This window comes from Leptodactylus fuscus, unplaced genomic scaffold (genome assembly GCF_031893055.1).
Source record: "Leptodactylus fuscus isolate aLepFus1 unplaced genomic scaffold, aLepFus1.hap2 HAP2_SCAFFOLD_396, whole genome shotgun sequence".
Lineage (NCBI taxonomy): Eukaryota > Metazoa > Chordata > Amphibia > Anura > Leptodactylidae > Leptodactylus > Leptodactylus fuscus.
Window position 1 is genome coordinate 86,243 of NW_027440419.1, and position 20,786 is coordinate 107,028.

At 46.4% G+C, this 20,786-nt stretch overlaps 3 non-coding genes across 3 annotated transcripts; all 3 read left to right on the forward strand.

Annotated features, from left to right (window-relative positions):
• The first annotated feature begins 4,284 nt into the window (after nucleotides 1–4,284).
• On the forward strand, nucleotides 4,285–4,356 carry TRNAD-GUC (transfer RNA aspartic acid (anticodon GUC)). Its single transcript has one exon. It is a non-coding gene; the product is annotated as a tRNA-Asp (tRNA).
• Nucleotides 4,357–9,293: 4,937 nt separating this feature from the next.
• Nucleotides 9,294–9,365, forward strand: TRNAD-GUC (transfer RNA aspartic acid (anticodon GUC)). The gene has a single exon. It is a non-coding gene; the product is annotated as a tRNA-Asp (tRNA).
• Nucleotides 9,366–10,961: 1,596 nt separating this feature from the next.
• On the forward strand, nucleotides 10,962–11,033 carry TRNAD-GUC (transfer RNA aspartic acid (anticodon GUC)). The gene has a single exon. It is a non-coding gene; the product is annotated as a tRNA-Asp (tRNA).
• The last annotated feature ends 9,753 nt before the right edge of the window (nucleotides 11,034–20,786 follow it).

Here is a 20,786-nt window from a genome sequence, read left to right on the forward strand (position 1 = left end):
ACCCTTCCATTTCAGTGGCGCAATGAAATAGATAATTCCTTTCCGGTCGGTCGCGGAAACCTCATCTTCGGCTGGAGCGCAATCGGCGCAGCGGTCAGCTTCTTCCTCGTTAGTATAGTGGTGAGTATCCCCGCCTGTCACGCGGGAGACCGGGGTTCGATTCCCTGACGGGGAGTGCTTCCTCTTTTTCTCTCCTCAGCCTTGCTTTCTCTGGAACTCTTTCCCAGGATCCTCTTCATCGTTGCCACCTTGACCTAGCCCATCCATGGCAGTACAGCTTCCTGTTTGACACTAAAAAAGCATTTCGGGCTTCCTAGCATCTCGCACATGTCACCTCGACAATGCCGGGCTATCTTTCCCTTCATTTCGCCTTCCAAACACAGCTTGGTCCCCAGGAATGACACGCCACACCCAGTTTTCCTTTGGGGAAAAGAAGGTTAATTTTGTCCAACTTCAGTTTCCTTTCCATGGACTTCGCCATTCAAATGACTCAAGATATCATCTGTAGAAGTGAAAAATCTTGTCACCAAAGATCCAGTAGCCAAAGGAAGGCTTGAAGTCTTTCTTGAAAAATCCATGCAATCCAGTGTGATGAGATGGCACGGGAATCCACCATCATCTGCAGAAGTTTCCTTTTCTTTTTGGCAGAAAGTCTCAGGGCGTGCAAACGGCCAAACTTCTACAGATCCCAAGAGTCGACCCATCTGTCCCAAGACTGCCGTATCTTTGCCGCCACCTTTTTTTCCCAGATGTCGCCTCCTTTTGAGAAAAAAAGGTCAATGACTAAATCCAATGCAATTTGCTATTAACCGCTGCCACATGTGTGTTTTTTCCTTCACCCTTCCATTTCAGTGGCGCAATGAAATAGATCATTCCTTTCCGGTCGGTTGCGGAAACCTCATCTTCGGCTGGAGCGCAATCGGAGCGGCGGTCAGCTTCTTCCTCGTTAGTATATTGGTGAGTATCCCCGTCTGTCACGCGGGAGACCGGGGTTCGATTCCCCGACGGGGAGTGCTTTCTCTTTTTCTCTCCTCAGCCTTGCTTTCTCTGGAACTCTTTCCCAGGATCCTGTTCATCGTTGCCACCTTGACCTAGCCCATCCATGGCAGTACAGCTTCCTGTTTGACACCAAAAAAGCATTTCGGGCTTCCTAGCATCTCGCACATGTCACCTCGACAATGCCGGGCTATCTTTCCCTTCATTTCGCCTTCCAAACACAGCTTGGTCCCCAGGAATGACACGCCACACCCACTTTTCCTTTGGGGAAAAGAAGGTTAATTTTGTCTAACTTCAGTTTCCTTTCCATGGACTTCGCCATTCAAATGACTCAAGATATCATCTGTAGAAGTGCCAATCTTGTCACCAAAGATCCAGTAGCCAAAGGAAGGCTTGAAGTCTTTCTTGAAAAATCCATGCAATCCAGTGTGATGAGATGGCACGGGAATCCACCATCATCTGCAGAAGTTTCCTTTTCTTTTTGGCAGAAAGTCTCAGGGCGTGCAAACGGCCAAACTTCTACAGATCCCAAGAGTCGACCCATCTGTCCCAAGACTGCCGTATCTTTGCCGCCACCTTTTTTTCCCAGATGTCGCCTCCTTTTGAGAAAAAAAGGTCAATGACTAAATCCAATGCAATTTGCTATTAACCGCTGCCACATGTGTGTTTTTTCCTTCACCCTTCCATTTCAGTGGCGCAATGAAATAGATCATTCCTTTCCGGTCGGTTGCGGAAACCTCATCTTCGGCTGGAGCGCAATCGGAGCGGCGGTCAGCTTCTTCCTCGTTAGTATATTGGTGAGTATCCCCGTCTGTCACGCGGGAGACCGGGGTTCGATTCCCCGACGGGGAGTGCTTCCTCTTTTTCTCTCCTCAGCCTTGCTTTCTCTGGAACTCTTTCCCAGGATCCTCTTCATCGTTGCCACTTTGACCTAGCCCATCCATGGCAGTACAGCTTCCTGTTTGACACCAAAAAAGCATTTCGGGCTTCCTAGCATCTCGCACATGTCACCTCGACAATGCCGGGCTATCTTTCCCTTCATTTCGCCTTCCAAACACAGCTTGGTCCCCAGGAATGACACGCCACACCCACTTTTCCTTTGGGGAAAAGAAGGTTAATTTTGTCCAACTTCAGTTTCCTTTCCATGGACTTCGCCATTCAAATGACTCAAGATATCATCTGTAGAAGCGCCAATCTTGTCACCAAAGATCCAGTAGCCAAAGGAAGGCTTGAAATCTTTCTTGAAAAATCCATGCAATCCAGTGTGATGAGATGGCACGGGAATCCACCATCATCTGCTGAAGTTTCCTTTTCTTTTTGGCAGAAAGTCTCAGGGCGTGCAAACGGCCAAACTTCTACAGATCCCAAGAGTCGACCCATCTGTCCCAAGACTGCCGTATCTTTGCCGCCACCTTTTTTTCCCAGATGTCGCCTCCTTTTGAGAAAAAAAGGTCAATGACTAAATCCAATGCAATTTGCTATTAACCGCTGCCACATGTGTGTTTTTTCCTTCACCCTTCCATTTCAGTGGCGCAATGAAATAGATCATTCCTTTCCGGTCGGTCGCGGAAACCTCATCTTCGGCTGGAGCGCAATCGGCGCGGCGGTCAGCTTCTTCCTCGTTAGTATAGTGGTGAGTATCCCCGCCTGTCACTCGGGAGACCGGAGTTTGATTCCCCGACGGGGAGTGCTTCCTCTTTTTCTCTCCTCAGCCTTGCTTTCTCTGGAACTCTTTCCCAGGATCCTCTTCATCGTTGCCACTTTGACCTAGCCCATCCATGGCAGTACAGCTTCCTGTTTGACACCAAAAAAGCATTTCGGGCTTCCTAGCATCTCGCACATGTCACCTCGACAATGCCGGGCTATCTTTCCCTTCATTTCGCCTTCCAAACACAGCTTGGTCCCCAGGAATGACACGCCACACCCACTTTTCCTTTGGGGAAAAGAAGGTTAATTTTGTCCAACTTCAGTTTCCTTTCCATGGACTTCGCCATTCAAATGACTCAAGATATCATCTGTAGAAGTGCCAATCTTGTCACCAAAGATCCAGTAGCCAAAGGAAGGCTTGAAGTCTTTCTTGAAAAATCCATGCAATCCAGTGTGATGAGATGGCACGGGAATCCACCATCATCTGCAGAAGTTTCCTTTTCTTTTTGTCAGAAAGTCTCAGGGCGTGCAAACGGCCAAACTTCTACAGATCCCAAGAGTCGACCCATCTGTCCCAAGACTGCCGTATCTTTGCCGCCACCTTTTTTTCCCAGATGTCGCCTCCTTTTGAGAAAAAAAGGTCAATGACTAAATCCAATGCAATTTGCTATTAACCGCTGCCACATGTGTGTTTTTTCCTTCACCCTTCCATTTCAGTGGCGCAATGAAATAGATCATTCCTTTCCGGTCGGTCGCGGAAACCTCATCTTCGGCTGGAGCGCAATCGGCGCGGCGGTCAGCTTCTTCCTCGTTAGTATAGTGGTGAGTATCCCCGCCTGTCACTCGGGAGACCGGAGTTTGATTCCCCGACGGGGAGTGCTTCCTCTTTTTCTCTCCTCAGCCTTGCTTTCTCTGGAACTCTTTCCCAGGATCCTCTTCATCGTTGCCACTTTGACCTAGCCCATCCATGGCAGTACAGCTTCCTGTTTGACACCAAAAAAGCATTTCGGGCTTCCTAGCATCTCGCACATGTCACCTCGACAATGCCGGGCTATCTTTCCCTTCATTTCGCCTTCCAAACACAGCTTGGTCCCCAGGAATGACACGCCACACCCACTTTTCCTTTGGGGAAAAGAAGGTTAATTTTGTCCAACTTCAGTTTCCTTTCCATGGACTTCGCCATTCAAATGACTCAAGATATCATCTGTAGAAGTGCCAATCTTGTCACCAAAGATCCAGTAGCCAAAGGAAGGCTTGAAGTCTTTCTTGAAAAATCCATGCAATCCAGTGTGATGAGATGGCACGGGAATCCACCATCATCTGCAGAAGTTTCCTTTTCTTTTTGTCAGAAAGTCTCAGGGCGTGTAAATGGCCAAACTTCTACAGATCCCAAGAGTCGTCCCATCTGTCCCAAGACTGCCGTATCTTTGCCGTCACCTTTTTTTCTCAGATGTCGCCTCCTTTTGAGAAAAAAAGGTCAATGACTAAATCCCATGCAATTTGCTATTAACCGCTGCCACATGTGTGTTTTTTTCTTCACCCTTCCATTTCAGTGGCGCAATGAAATAGATCATTCCTTTCCGGTCGGTCGCGGAAACCTCATCTTCGGCTGGAGCGCAATCAGCGCGGCGTCCAGCTTCTTCCTCGTTAGTATAGTGGTGAGTATCCCCGCCTGTCACGCGGGAGACCGGGGTTCGATTCCCCGACGGGGAGTGCTTCCTCTTTTTCTCTCCTCAGCCTTGCTTTCTCTGGAACTCTTTCCCAGGATCCTCTTCATCGTTGCCACCTTGACCTAGCCCATCCATGGCAGTACAGCTTCCTGTTTGACACCAAAAAAGCATTTCGGGCTTCCTAGCATCTCGCACATGTCACCTCGACAATGCCGGGCTATCTTTCCCTTCATTTCGCCTTCCAAACACAGCTTGGTCCCCAGGAATGACACGCCACACCCACTTTTCCTTTGGGGAAAAGAAGGTTAATTTTGTCCAACTTCAGTTTCCTTTCCATGGACTTCGCCATTCAAATGACTCAAGATATCATCTGTAGAAGCGCCAATCTTGTCACCAAAGATCCAGTAGCCAAAGGAAGGCTTGAAGTCTTTCTTGAAAAATCCATGCAATCCAGTGTGATGAGATGGCACGGGAATCAACCATCATCTGCAGAAGTTTCCTTTTCTTTTTGGCAGAAAGTCTCAGGGCGTGCAAACGGCCAAACTTCTACAGATCCCAAGAGTCGACCCATCTGTCCCAAGACTGCCGTATCTTTGCCGCCACCTTTTTTTCCCAGATGTCGCCTCCTTTTGAGAAAAAAAGGTCAATGACTAAATCCAATGCAATTTGCTATTAACCGCTGCCACATATGTGTTTTTTCCTTCACCCTTCCATTTCAGTGGCGCAATGAAATAGATCATTCCTTTCCGGTCGGTCGCGGAAACCTCATCTTTGGCTGGAGCGCAATCGGCGCGGCAGTCAGCTTCTTCCTCGTTAGTATAGTGGTGAGTATCCCCGTTCACGCGGGAGACCGGGGTTCGATTCCCCGACGGGGAGTGCTTCCTCTTTTTCTCTCCTCAGCCTTGCTTTCTCTGGAACTCTTTCCCAGGATCCTCTTCATCGTTGCCACTTTGACCTAGCCCATCCATGGCAGTACAGCTTCCTGTTTGACACCAAAAAAGCATTTCGGGCTTCCTAGCATCTCGCACATGTCACCTCGACAATGCCGGGCTATCTTTCCCTTCATTTCGCCTTCCAAACACAGCTTGGTCCCCAGGAATGACACGCCACACCCACTTTTCCTTTGGGGAAAAGAAGGTTAATTTTGTCCAACTTCAGTTTCCTTTCCATGGACTTCGCCATTCAAATTACTCAAGATATCATCTGTAGAAGCGCCAATCTTGTCACCAAAGATCCAGTAGCCAAAGGAAGGCTTGAAGTCATTCTTGAAAAATCCATGCGATCCAGTGTGATGAGATGGCACGGGAATCCACCATCATCTGCAGAAGTTTCCTTTTCTTTTTGGCAGAAAGTCTCAGGGCGTGCAAACGGCCAAACTTCTACAGATCCCAAGAGTCGACCCATCTGTCCCAAGACTGCCGTATCTTTGCCGCCACCTTTTTTTCCCAGATGTCGCCTCCTTTTGAGAAAAAAAGGTCAATGACTAAATCCAATGCAATTTGCTATTAACCGCTGCCACATGTGTGTTTTTTCCTTCACCCTTCCATTTCAGTGGCGCAATGAAATAGATCATTCCTTTCCGGTCGGTCGCGGAAACCTCATCTTTGGCTGGAGCGCCATCGGCGCAGCAGTCAGCTTCTTCCTCGTTAGTATAGTGGTGAGTATCCCCGTTCACGCGGGAGACCGGGGTTCGATTCCCCGACGGGGAGTGCTTCCTCTTTTTCTCTCCTCAGCCTTGCTTTCTCTGGAACTCTTTCCCAGGATCCTCTTCATCGTTGCCACTTTGACCTAGCCCATCCATGGCAGTACAGCTTCCTGTTTGACACCAAAAAAGCATTTCGGGCTTCCTAGCATCTCGCACATGTCACCTCGACAATGCCGGGCTATCTTTCCCTTCATTTCGCCTTCCAAACACAGCTTGGTCCCCAGGAATGACACGCCACACCCACTTTTCCTTTGGGGAAAAGAAGGTTAATTTTGTCCAACTTCAGTTTCCTTTCCATGGACTTCGCCATTCAAATGACTCAAGATATCATCTGTAGAAGCGCCAATCTTGTCACCAAAGATCCAGTAGCCAAAGGAAGGCTTGAAGTCTTTCTTGAAAAATCCATGCAATCCAGTGTGATGAGATGGCACGGGAATCCACCATCATCTGCAGAAGTTTCCTTTTCTTTTTGGCAGAAAGTCTCAGGGCGTGCAAACGGCCAAACTTCTACAGATCCTAAGAGTCGACCCATCTGTCCCAAGACTGCCGTATCTTTGCCGCCACCTTTTTTTCCCAGATGTCGCCTCCTTTTGAGAAAAAAAGGTCAATGACTAAATCCAATGCAATTTGCTATTAACCGCTGTCACATGTGTGTATTTTCCTTCACCCTTCCATTACAGTGGCGCAATGAAATAGATCATTCCTTTCCGGTCGGTCGCGGAAACCTCATCTTTGGCTGGAGCGCAATCGGCGCGGCGCTTAGCTTTTTCCTCGTTAGTATAGTGGTGAGTATCCCCGCCTGTCACGCGGGAAACCGGGATTCGATTCCCCGACGGGAAGTGCTTCCTCTTTTTCTCTCCTCAGCCTTGCTTTCTCTGGAACTCTTTCCCAGGATCCTCTTCATCGTTGCCACTTTGACCTAGCCCATCCATGGCAGTACAGCTTCCTGTTTGACACCAAAAAAGCATTTCGGGCTTCCTAGCATCTCGCACATGTCACCTCGACCATGCCGGGCTATCTTTCCCTTCATTTCGCCTTCCAAACACAGCTTGGTCCCCAGGAATGACATGCCACACCCACTTTTCCTTTGGGGAAAAGAAGGTTAATTTTGTCCAACTTCAGTTTCCTTTCCATGGACTTCGCCATTCAAATGACTCAAGATATCATCTATAGAAGCGCCAATCTTGTCACCAAAGATCCAGTAGCCAAAGGAAGGCTTGAAGTCGTTCTTGAAAAATCCATGCAATCCAGTGTGATGAGATGGCACGGGAATCCACCATCATCTGCAGAAGTTTCCTTTTCTTTTTGGCAGAAAGTCTCAGGGCGTGCAAACGGCCAAACTTCTACAGATCCCAAGAGTTGACCCATCTGTCTCAAGACTGCCGTATCTTTGCCGCCACCTTTTTTCCCAGATGTCGCCTACTTTTGAGAAAAAATGGTCAAAGACTAAATCCAATGCAATTTGCTATTATCCGCTGCCACATGTGTGTTTTTTCCTTCACCCTTCCATTTCAGTGGCGCAATGAAATAGATCATTCCTTTCCGGTCGGTCGCGAAAACCTCATCTTCGGCTGGAGCGCAATCGGCGCAGCGGTCAGCTTCTTCCACGTTAGTATAGTGGTGAGTATCCCCGCCTGTCACGCGGGAGACCGGGGTTCAATTCCCCGACGGGGAGTGCTTCCTCTTTTTCTCTCCTCAGCCTTGCTTTCTCTGGAACTCTTTCCCAGGATCCTCTTCATCGTTGCCACCTTGACCTAGCCCATCCATGGCAGTACAGCTTCCTGTTTGACACCAAAAGAGCATTTCGGGCTTCCTAGCATCTCGCACATGTCACCTCGACAATGCCGGGCTATCTTTCCCTTCATTTCGCCTTCCAAACACAGCTTGGTCCCCAGGAATGACACGCCACACCCACTTTTCCTTTGGGGAAAAGAAGGTTAATTTTGTCCAACTTCAGTTTCCTTTCCATGGACTTCGCCATTCAAATGACTCAAGATATCATCTGTAGAAGGGCCAATCTTGTCACCAAAGATCCAGTAGCCAAAGGAAGGCTTGAAGTCTTTCTTGAAAAATCCATGCAATCCAGTGTGATGAGATGGCACGGGAATCCACCATCATCTGCAGAAGTTTCCTTTTCTTTTTGGCAGAAAGTCTCAGGGCGTGCAAACGGCCAAACTTCTACAGATCCCAAGAGTCGACCCATCTGTCCCAAGACTGCCGTATCTTTGCCGCCACCTTTTTTTCCCAGATGTCACCTCCTTTTGAGAAAAAAAGGTCAATGACTAAATCCAATGCAATTTGCTATTAACCGCTGCCACATGTGTGTTTTTTCCTTCACCCTTCCATTTCAGTGGCGCAATGAAATAGATCATTCCTTTCCGGTCGGTTGCGGAAACCTCATCTTCGGCTGGAGCGCAATCGGAGCGGCGGTCAGCTTCTTCCTCGTTTGTATATTGGTGAGTATCCCGGTCTGTCACGCGGGAGACCGGGGTTCGATTCCCCGACGGGGAGTGCTTCCTCTTTTTCTCTCCTCAGCCTTGCTTTCTCTGGAACTCTTTCCCAGGATCCTCTTCATCGTTGCCACTTTGACCTAGCCCATCCATGGCAGTACAGCTTCCTGTTTGACACCAAAAAAGCATTTTGGGCTTCCTAGCATCTCACACATGTCACCTCGACAATGCCGGGCTATCTTTCCCTTCATTTCGCCTTCCAAACACAGCTTGGTCCCCAGGAATGACACGCCACACCCACTTTTCCTTTGGGGAAAAGAAGGTTAATTTTGTCCAACTTCAGTTTCCTTTCCATGGACTTCGCCATTCAAATGACTCAAGATATCATCTGTAGAAGTGCCAATCTTGTCACCAAAGATCCAGTAGCCAAAGGAAGGCTTGAAGTCTTTCTTGAAAAATCCATGCAATCCAGTGTGATGAGATGGCACGGGAATCCACCATCATCTGCAGAAGTTTCCTTTTCTTTTTGGCAGAAAGTCTCAGGGCGTGTAAATGGCCAAACTTCTACAGATCCCAAGAGTCGTCCCATCTGTCCCAAGACTGCCGTATCTTTGCCGTCACCTTTTTTTCTCAGATGTCGCCTCCTTTTGAGAAAAAAAGGTCAATGACTTAATCCCATGCAATTTGCTATTAACCGCTGCCACATGTGTGTTTTTTCCTTCACCCTTCCATTTCAGTGGCGCAATGAAATAGATCATTCCTTTCCGGTCGGTCGCGGAAACCTCATCTTCGGCTGGAGCGCAATCGGCACAGCGATCAGCTTCTTCCTCGTTAGTATAGTGGTGAGTATCCCCGCCTGTCACGCGGGAGACCGGGGTTCGATTCCCCGACGGGGAGTGCTTCCTCTTTTTCTCTCCTCAGCCTTGCTTTCTCTGGAACTCTTTCCCAGGATCCTCTTCATCATTGCCACTTTGACCTAGCCCATCCATGGCAGTACAGCTTCCTGTTTGACACCAAAAAAGCATTTCGGGCTTCCTAGCATCTCGCACATGTCACCTCGACAATGCCGGGCTATCTTTCCCTTCATTTCGCCTTCCAAACACAGCTTGGTCCCCAGGAATGACACGCCACACCCACTTTTCCTTTGGGGAAAAGAAGGTTAATTTTGTCCAACTTCAGTTTCCTTTCCATGGACTTCGCCATTCAAATGACTCAAGATATCATCTGTAGAAGCGCCAATCTTGTCACCAAAGATCCATTAGCCAAAAGAAGGCTTGAAGTCTTTCTTGAAAAATCCATGCAATCCAGTGTGATGAGATGGCACGGGAATCCACCATCATCTGCAGAAGTTTCCTTTTCTTTTTGGCAGAAAGTCTCAGGGCGTGCAAACGGCCAAACTTCTACAGATCCCAAGAGTCGACCCATCTGTCCCAAGACTGCCGTATCTTTGCCGCCACCTTTTTTTCCCAGATGTCGCCTCCTTTTGAGAAAAAAAGGTCAATGACTAAATCCAATGCAATTTGCTATTAACCGCTGCCACATGTGTGTTTTTTCCTTCACCCTTCCATTTCAGTGGCGCAATGAAATAGATCATTCCTTTCCGGTCGGTCGCGGAAACCTCATCTTTGGCTGGAGCGCAATCGGCGCGGCAGTCAGCTTCTTCCTCGTTAGTATAGTGGTGAGTATCCCCGTTCACGTGGGAGACCGGGGTTCGATTCCCCGACGGGGAGTGCTTCCTCTTTTTCTCTCCTCAGCCTTGCTTTCTCTGGAACTCTTTCCCAGGATCCTTTTCATCGTTGCCACTTGACCTAGCCCATCCATGGCAGTACAGCTTCCTGTTTGACACCAAAAAAGCATTTTGGGCTTCCTAGCATCTCGCACATGTCACCTCGACAATGCCGGGCTATCTTTCCCTTCATTTCGCCTTCCAAACACAGCTTGGTCGCCAGGAATGACACGCCACACTCACTTTTCCTTTGGGGAAAAGAAGGTTAATTTTGTCCAACTTCAATTTCCTTTCCATGGACTTCGCCATTCAAATGACTCAAGATATCATCTGTAGAAGCGCCAATCTTGTCACCAAAGATACAGTAGCCAAAGGAAGGCTTGAAGTCTTTCTTGAAAAATCCATGCAATCCAGTGTAATGAGATGGCATGGAAATCCACCATCATCTGCAGAAGTTTCCTTTTCTTTTTGGCAGAAAGTCTCAGGGCGTGCAAACGGCCAAACTTCTACAGATCCCAAGAGTCGACCCATCTGTCCCAAGACTGCCGTATCTTTGCCGCCACCTTTTTTTCCCAGATGTCGCCTCCTTTTGAGAAAAAAAGGTCAATGACTAAATCCAATGCAATTTGCTATTAACCGCTGCAACATGTGTGTTTTTTCCTTCACCCTTCCATTTCAGTGGCGCAATGAAATAGATAATTCCTTTCCGGTCGGTCGCGGAAACCTCATCTTCGGCTGGAGCGCAATCGGCGCAGCGGTCAGCTTCTTCCTCGTTAGTATAGTGGTGAGTATCCCCGCCTGTCACGCGGGAGACCGGGGTTCGATTCCCCGACGGGGAGTGCTTCCTCTTTTTCTCTCCTCAGCCTTGCTTTCTCTGGAACTCTTTCCCAGGATCCTCTTCATCGTTGCCACCTTGACCTAGCCCATCCATGGCAGTACAGCTTCCTGTTTGACACTAAAAAAGCATTTCGGGCTTCCTAGCATCTCGCACATGTCACCTCGACAATGCCGGGCTATCTTTCCCTTCATTTCGCCTTCCAAACACAGCTTGGTCCCCAGGAATGACACGCCACACCCACTTTTCCTTTGGGGAAAAGAAGGTTAATTTTGTCCAACTTCAGTTTCCTTTCCATGGACTTCGCCATTCAAATGACTCAAGATATCATCTGTAGAAGTGCCAATCTTGTCACCAAAGATCCAGTAGCCAAAGGAAGGCTTGAAGTCTTTCTTGAAAAATCCATGCAATCCAGTGTGATGAGATGGCACGGGAATCCACCATCATCTGCAGAAGTTTCCTTTTCTTTTTGGCAGAAAGTCTCAGGGCGTGCAAATGGCCAAACTTCTACAGATCCCAAGAGTCGACCCATCTGTCCCAAGACTGCCGTATCTTTGCCGCCACCTTTTTTTCCCAGATGTCGCCTCCTTTTGAGAAAAAAAGGTCAATGACTAAATCCAATGCAATTTGCTATTAACCGCTGCCACATGTGTGTTTTTTCCTTCACCCTTCCATTTCAGTGGCGCAATGAAATAGATCATTCCTTTCCGGTCGGTTGCGGAAACCTCATCTTCGGCTGGAGCGCAATCGGAGCGGCGGTCAGCTTCTTCCTCGTTAGTATATTGGTGAGTATCCCCGTCTGTCACGCGGGAGACCGGGGTTCGATTCCCCGACGGGGAGTGCTTCCTCTTTTTCTCTCCTCAGCCTTGCTTTCTCTGGAACTCTTTCCCAGGATCCTGTTCATCGTTGCCACCTTGACCTAGCCCATCCATGGCAGTACAGCTTCCTGTTTGACACCAAAAAAGCATTTCGGGCTTCCTAGCATCTCGCACATGTCACCTCGACAATGCCGGGCTATCTTTCCCTTCATTTCGCCTTCCAAACACAGCTTGGTCCCCAGGAATGACACGCCACACCCACTTTTCCTTTGGGGAAAAGAAGGTTAATTTTGTCCAACTTCAGTTTCCTTTCCATGGACTTCGCCATTCAAATGACTCAAGATATCATCTGTAGAAGTGCCAATCTTGTCACCAAAGATCCAGTAGCCAAAGGAAGGCTTGAAGTCTTTCTTGAAAAATCCATGCAATCCAGTGTGATGAGATGGCACGGGAATCCACCATCATCTGCAGAAGTTTCCTTTTCTTTTTGGCAGAAAGTCTCAGGGCGTGCAAACGGCCAAACTTCTACAGATCCCAAGAGTCGACCCATCTGTCCCAAGACTGCCGTATCTTTGCCGCCACCTTTTTTTCCCAGATGTCGCCTCCTTTTGAGAAAAAAAGGTCAATGACTAAATCCAATGCAATTTGCTATTAACCGCTGCCACATGTGTGTTTTTTCCTTCACCCTTCCATTTCAGTGGCGCAATGAAATAGATCATTCCTTTCCGGTCGGTTGCGGAAACCTCATCTTCGGCTGGAGCGCAATCGGAGCGGCGGTCAGCTTCTTCCTCGTTAGTATATTGGTGAGTATCCCCGTCTGTCACGCGGGAGACCGGGGTTCGATTCCCCGACGGGGAGTGCTTCCTCTTTTTCTCTCCTCAGCCTTGCTTTCTCTGGAACTCTTTCCCAGGATCCTCTTCATCGTTGCCACTTTGACCTAGCCCATCCATGGCAGTACAGCTTCCTGTTTGACACCAAAAAAGCATTTCGGGCTTCCTAGCATCTCGCACATGTCACCTCGACAATGCCGGGCTATCTTTCCCTTCATTTCGCCTTCCAAACACAGCTTGGTCCCCAGGAATGACACGTCACACCCACTTTTCCTTTGGGGAAAAGAAGGTTAATTTTGTCCAACTTCAGTTTCCTTTCCATGGACTTCGCCATTCAAATGACTCAAGATATCATCTGTAGAAGCGCCAATCTTGTCACCAAAGATCCAGTAGCCAAAGGAAGGCTTGAAATCTTTCTTGAAAAATCCATGCAATCCAGTGTGATGAGATGGCACGGGAATCCACCATCATCTGCTGAAGTTTCCTTTTCTTTTTGGCAGAAAGTCTCAGGGCGTGCAAACGGCCAAACTTCTACAGATCCCAAGAGTCGACCCATCTGTCCCAAGACTGCCGTATCTTTGCCGCCACCTTTTTTTCCCAGATGTCGCCTCCTTTTGAGAAAAAAAGGTCAATGACTAAATCCAATGCAATTTGCTATTAACCGCTGCCACATGTGTGTTTTTTCCTTCACCCTTCCATTTCAGTGGCGCAATGAAATAGATCATTCCTTTCCGGTCGGTCGCGGAAACCTCATCTTCGGCTGGAGCGCAATCGGCGCGGCGGTCAGCTTCTTCCTCGTTAGTATAGTGGTGAGTATCCCCGCCTGTCACTCGGGAGACCGGAGTTCGATTCACCGACGGGGAGTGCTTCCTCTTTTTCTCTCCTCAGCCTTGCTTTCTCTGGAACTCTTTCCCAGGATCCTCTTCATCGTTGCCACTTTGACCTAGCCCATCCATGGCAGTACAGCTTCCTGTTTGACACCAAAAAAGCATTTCGGGCTTCCTAGCATCTCGCACATGTCACCTCGACAATGCCGGGCTATCTTTCCCTTCATTTCGCCTTCCAAACACAGCTTGGTCCCCAGGAATGACACGCCACACCCACTTTTCCTTTGGGGAAAAGAAGGTTAATTTTGTCCAACTTCAGTTTCCTTTCCATGGACTTCGCCATTCAAATGACTCAAGATATCATCTGTAGAAGCGCCAATCTTGTCACCAAAGTTCCAGTAGCCAAAGGAAGGCTTGAAGTCTTTCTTGAAAAATCCATGCAATCCAGTGTGATGAGATGGCACGGGAATCCACCATCATCTGCAGAAGTTTCCTTTTCTTTTTGGCAGAAAGTCTCAGGGCGTGCAAACGGCCAAACTTCTACAGATCCCAAGAGTCGACCCATCTGTCCCAAGACTGCCGTATCTTTGCCGCCACCTTTTTTTCCCAGATGTCGCCTCCTTTTGAGAAAAAAAGGTCAATGACTAAATCCAATGCAATTTGCTATTAACCGCTGCCACATGTGTGTTTTCTCCTTCACCCTTCCATTTCAGTGGCGCAATGAAATAGATCATTCCTTTCCGGTCGGTCGCGGAAACCTCATCTTTGGCTGGAGCGCAATCGGCACGGCAGTCAGCTTCTTCCTCGTTAGTATAGTGGTGAGTATCCCCGTTCACGTGGGAGACCGGGGTTCGATTCCCCGACGGGGAGTGCTTCCTCTTTTTCTCTCCTCAGCCTTGCTTTCTCTGGAACTCTTTCCCAGGATCCTCTTCATCGTTGCCACTTTGACCTAGCCCATCCATGGCAGTACAGCTTCCTGTTTGACACCAAAAAAGCATTTCGGGCTTCCTAGCATCTCGCACATGTCACCTCGACAATGCCGGGCTATCTTTCCCTTCATTTCGCCTTCCAAACACAGCTTGGTCCCCAGGAATGACACGCCACACCCACTTTTCCTTTGGGGAAAAGAAGGTTAATTTTGTCCAACTTCAGTTTCCTTTCAAATGCACAAGAAAAAACACAGTCCACAGCTCACCATAAATCTTAAAGAGAATCAGCTAGACCAAGAGTGCACGAAAAAATACACCCCCGGCTGGGGTGGAACAATGCAAGAACGCAGTAGAAAAATATTCCTTCAGCACAAGAGGTCTATAGTAAAACTTGACTTTTATTGGAAAAATATAAAAAATAGGTACCAGACATAGGAAAAAAAGATGTAGAAAAACTTACATGGTCAATTCCAATTATGCATGTATGGTTGAAGACAGACAAGCCTACGCGTTTCGGGACATCCGTCCCTTACTCATGGCAATACTACTGCGTCTGTTTCACTGGAGCTATAAATAGGTAAGCTCACAGGTGTGAAATTAGCATACAGCTGGCATATAATTAAAAACAAATGTTGACTAAAACAAAAACATGCAGAATAAATATACACACATACAATACACGGAGGACAATCCTAAGTGAAGAGACAAGAAATGGCAACACATCAACATAATGACATAAGGCAAAGATTAATATGGACAAAAAGCCGTATTTAAAAGGACACAAGCAATGGATTAGATTATAAAAACCACCCCTAACTAAACGTCAAGAGCACTCACCAAAAAGAAAATATCCACCTGCAGGATCATATAACATCATTGCATGGTGATGAAGAAGTCTTTGTGATCAAAAATCCCAAGGAATATGCATATAACCACAGGTTTCTATATGGTGAGAGGAAGGCGTCTCAGTAACTATGGCATCCAAAGAAGACACATGATCCTCCAGTCATATGATGCGAGTCACATGATCGGGATTCTTAGCCAGAATGTTCCATATAGAAAAATATACATGGCTTGTGAACACGTGGTCTGTGGTTGCATGCCACAGACCAAAGGATCAAAGTGCTGTGCAAAGAATAATGGTAATTAGCAAGTAAGTATAAAAAATACATATGTATATATATATATATATATATATATATATATATATATATATATATATATATACATATAAAACAGAACAAAAGCAAAAAAAAATAAAAAAATAAAAAATAAAATATAAATAATAACAAAAAAAAAAAAAGTAAAATATATATATATATATATATATATATATATATATATATATATATATATAAAAAATATTAAAATAAATAAATAAATATACACACATATATAGACTCACCGGCCACTTTATTAGGTACACCTGTCCAACTGCTCGTTAACACTTAATTTCTAATCAGCCAATCACATGGCGGCAACTCAGTGCATTGGGTGCTGTGTATTAAACTATTAGGGGGGTGCTGTGTATAACACTATTAGGGGGTGCTGTGTATTAAACTATTAGGGGGGTGCTGTGTATAACAGTATTAGGGGGGGCTGTGTATAACACTATTAGGGGGGTGCTGTGTATTAAACTATTAGGGGGGTGCTGTGTATAACAGTATTAGGGGGGTGCTGTGTATTAAACTATTAGGGGGGTGCTGTGTATAACAGTATTAGGGGGGTGCTGTGTATAACACTACTAGGGGGTGCTGTGTATTAAACTATTAGGGGGGTGCTGTGTATAACAGTATTAGGGGGGTGCTGTGTATAACACTATTAGGGGGTTCTGTGTATTAAACTATTAGGGGGTGCTGTGTATAACAGTATTAGGGGGGTGCTGTGTATTAAACTATTAGGGGGGTGCTGTGTATAACACTATTAGGGGGGTGCTGTGTATTAAACTATTAGGGGGGTGCTGTGTATAAACAGTATTAGGGGGGTGCTGTGTATAACACTATTAGAGGGGTGCTGTGTATTAAACTATTAGGGGGTTGCTGTGTATAACACTATTAGGGGGGTGCTGTGTATTAAAACTATTAGGGGGGTGCTGTGTATAACAGTATTGGGGGTGCTGTGTATAACACTATTATGGGGGTGCTGTGTATTAAACTATTAGGGGGGTGCTGTGTATAACAGTATTAGGGGGGTGCTGTGTATTAAACTATTAGGGGGGTGCTGTGTATAACAGTATTAGGGGGTACTGTGTATAACACTATTAGGGGGGTGCTGTGTATTAAACTATTAGCGGGGTGCTGTGTATTAAACTATTAGGGGGGGTGCTGTGTATAACACTATTAGGGGGGTGCTGTGTATAACACTATTAGGGGGGTGCTGTGTATTAAACTATTAGGGGGGTGCTGTGTATAACAGTATTAGGGGGGGGGTTTGTGTATAACAGTATTAGGGGGGTGATGTGTATTAAACTATTAGGGGGGTGCTGTGTATAACAGTATAAGGGAGGTGCTGTGCATTAAACTATTAGGGGGGTGCTGTGTATAAAAGTATTAGGGGGGTGCTGTGTATAACACTATTAGGGGGGTGCTGTGTATTAAACTATTAGGGGGGTGCTGTGTATAACACTATTAGGGGGGGTGCTGTGTATTAAACTATTAGGGGGGGTGCTGTGTATAACAGTATTAGGGGGGTGCTGTGTATAACACTACTAGGGGGGTGCTGTGTATTAAACTATTAGGGGGGTGCTGTGTATTAAACTATTAGGGGGTGTGCTGTGTATAACACTATTAGGGGGGTGCTGTGTATTAAACTATTAGGGGGGTGCTGTGTATAACAGTATTAGGGGGTGCTGTGTATTACAGTATTAGGGGGGTGCTGTGTATTAAACTATTAGGGGGGTGCTGTGTTATAACAGTATTAGGGGGGTGCTGTGTATTAAACTATTAGGGGGTGCTGTGTATAACAGTATTAGGGGGGTACTGTGTATAACACTATTAGGGGGGTGCTGTGTATTAAACTATTAGCGGGGTGCTGTGTATTAAACTATTAGGGGGGTGCTGTGTATTAAACTATTAGGGGGGGTGCTGTGTATAACACTATTAGGGGGGTGCTGTGTATAACACTATTAGGGGGGTGCTGTGTATTAAACTATTAGGGGGGTGCTGTGTATAACAGTATTAGGGGGGGGTTGTGTATAACACTATTAGGGGGGTGCTGTGTATTAAACTATTAGGGGGGTGCTGTGTATAACAGTATAAGGGAGGTGCTGTGCATTAAACTATTAGGGGGGTGCTGTGTATAACAGTATTAGGGGGGTGCTGTGTATAACACTATTAGGGGGTGTGCTGTGTATTAAACTATTAGGGGGGTGCTGTGTATAACACTATTAGGGGGGTGCTGTGTATTAAACTATTAGGGGGGTGCTGTGTATAACAGTATTAGGGGGGTGCTGTGTATAACACTACTAGGGGGGTGCTGTGTATTAAACTATTAGGGGGGTGCTGTGTATTAAACTATTAGGGGGGTGCTGTGTATAACACTATTAGGGGGGTGCTGTGTATTAAACTATTAGGGGGGTGCTGTGTATAACAGTATTAGGGGGGTGCTGTGTATTACAGTATTAGGGGGGTGCTGTGTATTAAACTATTAGGGGGGTGCTGTGTATAACAGTATTAGGGGGGTGCTGTGTATTAAACTATTAGGGGGTGCTGTGTATAACAGTATTAGGGGGTACTGTGTATAACACTATTAGGGGGGTGCTGTGTATTAAACTATTAGCGGGGTGCTGTGTATTAAACTATTAGGGGGGTGCTGTGTATTAAACTATTAGGGGGTGCTGTGTATTAAACTATTAGGGGGGTGCTTTGTATTAAACTATTAGGGGGGTGCTGTGTATAACACTATTAGGGGGGTGCTGTGTATTAAACTATTAGAGGGGTGCTGTGTATAACAGTATTAGGGGGGTGCTGTGTATAACACTATTAGGGGGGTGCAGTGTATTAAACTATTAGGGGGGTGCTGTGTATTAAACTATTAGGGGGGTGCTGTGTATTAAACTATTAGGGGGGTGCTGTGTATAACACTATTAGGGGGGTGCTGTGTATTAAACTATTAGGGGGGTGCTGTGTATTAAACTATTAGGGGGGTGCTGTGTATAACACTATTAGGGGGGTGCTGTGTATCAAACTATTAGGGGGGTGCTGTGTATAACAGTATTAGGGGGTGCTGTGTATAACACTATTAAGGGGGTGCTGTGTATTAAACTATTCGGGGGTTGCTGTGTATAACAGTATTAGGGGGGTGCTGTGTATAACACTATTAGAGGGGTGCTGTATATTAAAAAATTAGGGGGGTGCTGTGTATAACACTATTAGGGGGGTGCTGTGTATTAAACTATTGGGGGGGGGTGCTGTGCATAACAGTATTAGGGGGGTGCTGTGTATAACAGTATTAGGGGGGTGCTGTGTATTAAACTATTAGGGGGGTGCTGTGTATAACACTATTAGGGGGGTGCTGTGTATTAAACTATTAGGGGGGTGCTGTGTATAACACTATTAGGGATGTGCTGTGTCTTAAACTATTAGGGGGGTGCTGTGTATAACACTATTAGGGGGGTGCTGTGTATTAACTATTGAGGGGGTGCTGTGTATAACACTATTAGGGGGGTGCTGTGTATAACACTATTAGGTGGGTGCTGTGTATAACACTAATAGAGGGGTGCTGTGTATTAAACTATTAGGGGGGTGCTGTGTATTAAACTATTAGGGGGGTGCTGTGTATTAAACTATTAGGGGGGTTCTGTGTATAACACTATTAGGGGGGTGCTGTGTATTAAACTATTAGGGGGGTGCTGTGTATAACACTATTAGGGGGTGCTGTGTATTAAACTATTAGGGGGGTGCTGTGTATAACAGTATTAGGGGGTGCTGTGTATAACACTATTAGGGGGTGCTGTGTATTAAACTATTAGGGGGTGCTGTGTAAAACACTATTGGGGGGTGCTGTGTATTAAACTATTAGGGGGGTGCTGTGTATAACAGTATTAGGGGGGTGCTGTGTATAACACTATTAGGGGGTGCTGTGTATTAAACTATTAGGGGGGTGCTGTGTATAACACTATTAGGTGGTGCTGTGTATTAAACTATTAGGGGGGTGCTGTGTATAACAGTATTAGGGGGGTGCTGTGTATTAATCTATTAGGGGGGGTGCTGTGTATTAAACTATTAGGGAGGTGCTGTGTATAACAGTTTTAGGGGGGTGCTGTGTATAACACTATTAGGGGGGTGCTGTGTATTAAACTATTAGGGGGGTGCTGTGTATAACACTATTAGGGGGGTGCTGTGTATTAAACTATTAGGGGGTACTGTGTATAACACTATTAGGGGGGTGCTGTGTATTAAACTATTAGGGGGGTGCTGTGTATAACACTATTAGGGGGGTGCTGTGTATTAAACTATTAGGGTGGGTGCTGTGTATTAAACTATTAGGGGGGTGCTGTGTATAACACTATTAGGGGGGTGCTGTGTATTAAACTATTAGGGGGGTGCTGTGTATTAAACTATTAGGGGGGTGCTGTGTATAACACTATTAGGGGGGTGCTGTGTATTAAACTCTTAGGGGGGGTGCTGTGTATAACACTATTAGGGGGGTGCTGTGTATTAAACTATTAGGGGGGTGCTGTGTATAACAGTATTAGGGGGGGGTTGTGTATAACACTATTAGCGGGGTGCTGTGTATTAAACTATTAGGGGGGTGCTGTGTATAACAGTATAAGGGAGGTGCTGTGTATTAAACTATTAGGGGGGTGCTGTGTATAACAGTATTAGGGGGGTGCTGTGTATAACACTATTAGGGGGTGCTGTGTATTAAACTATTAGGGGAGTGCTGTGTATAACACTATTAGGGGGGTGCTGTGTATTAAACTATTAGGGGGGTGCTGTGTATAACAGTATTAGGGGGGGTGCTGTGTATAACACTACTAGGGGGGTGCTGTGTATTAAACTTTTAGGGGGGTGCTGTGTATAACAGTATTAGGGGGGTGCTGTGTATTAAACTATTAGGGGGGTGCTGTTTATAACAGTATTAGGGGGTGCTGTTTATTAAACTATTAGGGGGGTGCTGTGTACAACACTATTAGGGGGGTGCTGTGTATAACACTATTAGGGGGGTGCTGTGTATTAAACTATTAGGGGGGTGCTGTGTATTAAACTATTAGGGGGGTGCTGTGTATAACACTATTAGGGGGGTGCTGTGTATTAAACTATTAGGGGGGTGCTGTGTATTAAACTATTAGGGGGGTGCTGTGTATAACACTATTAGGGGGGTGCTGTGTATCAAACTATTAGGGGGGGTGA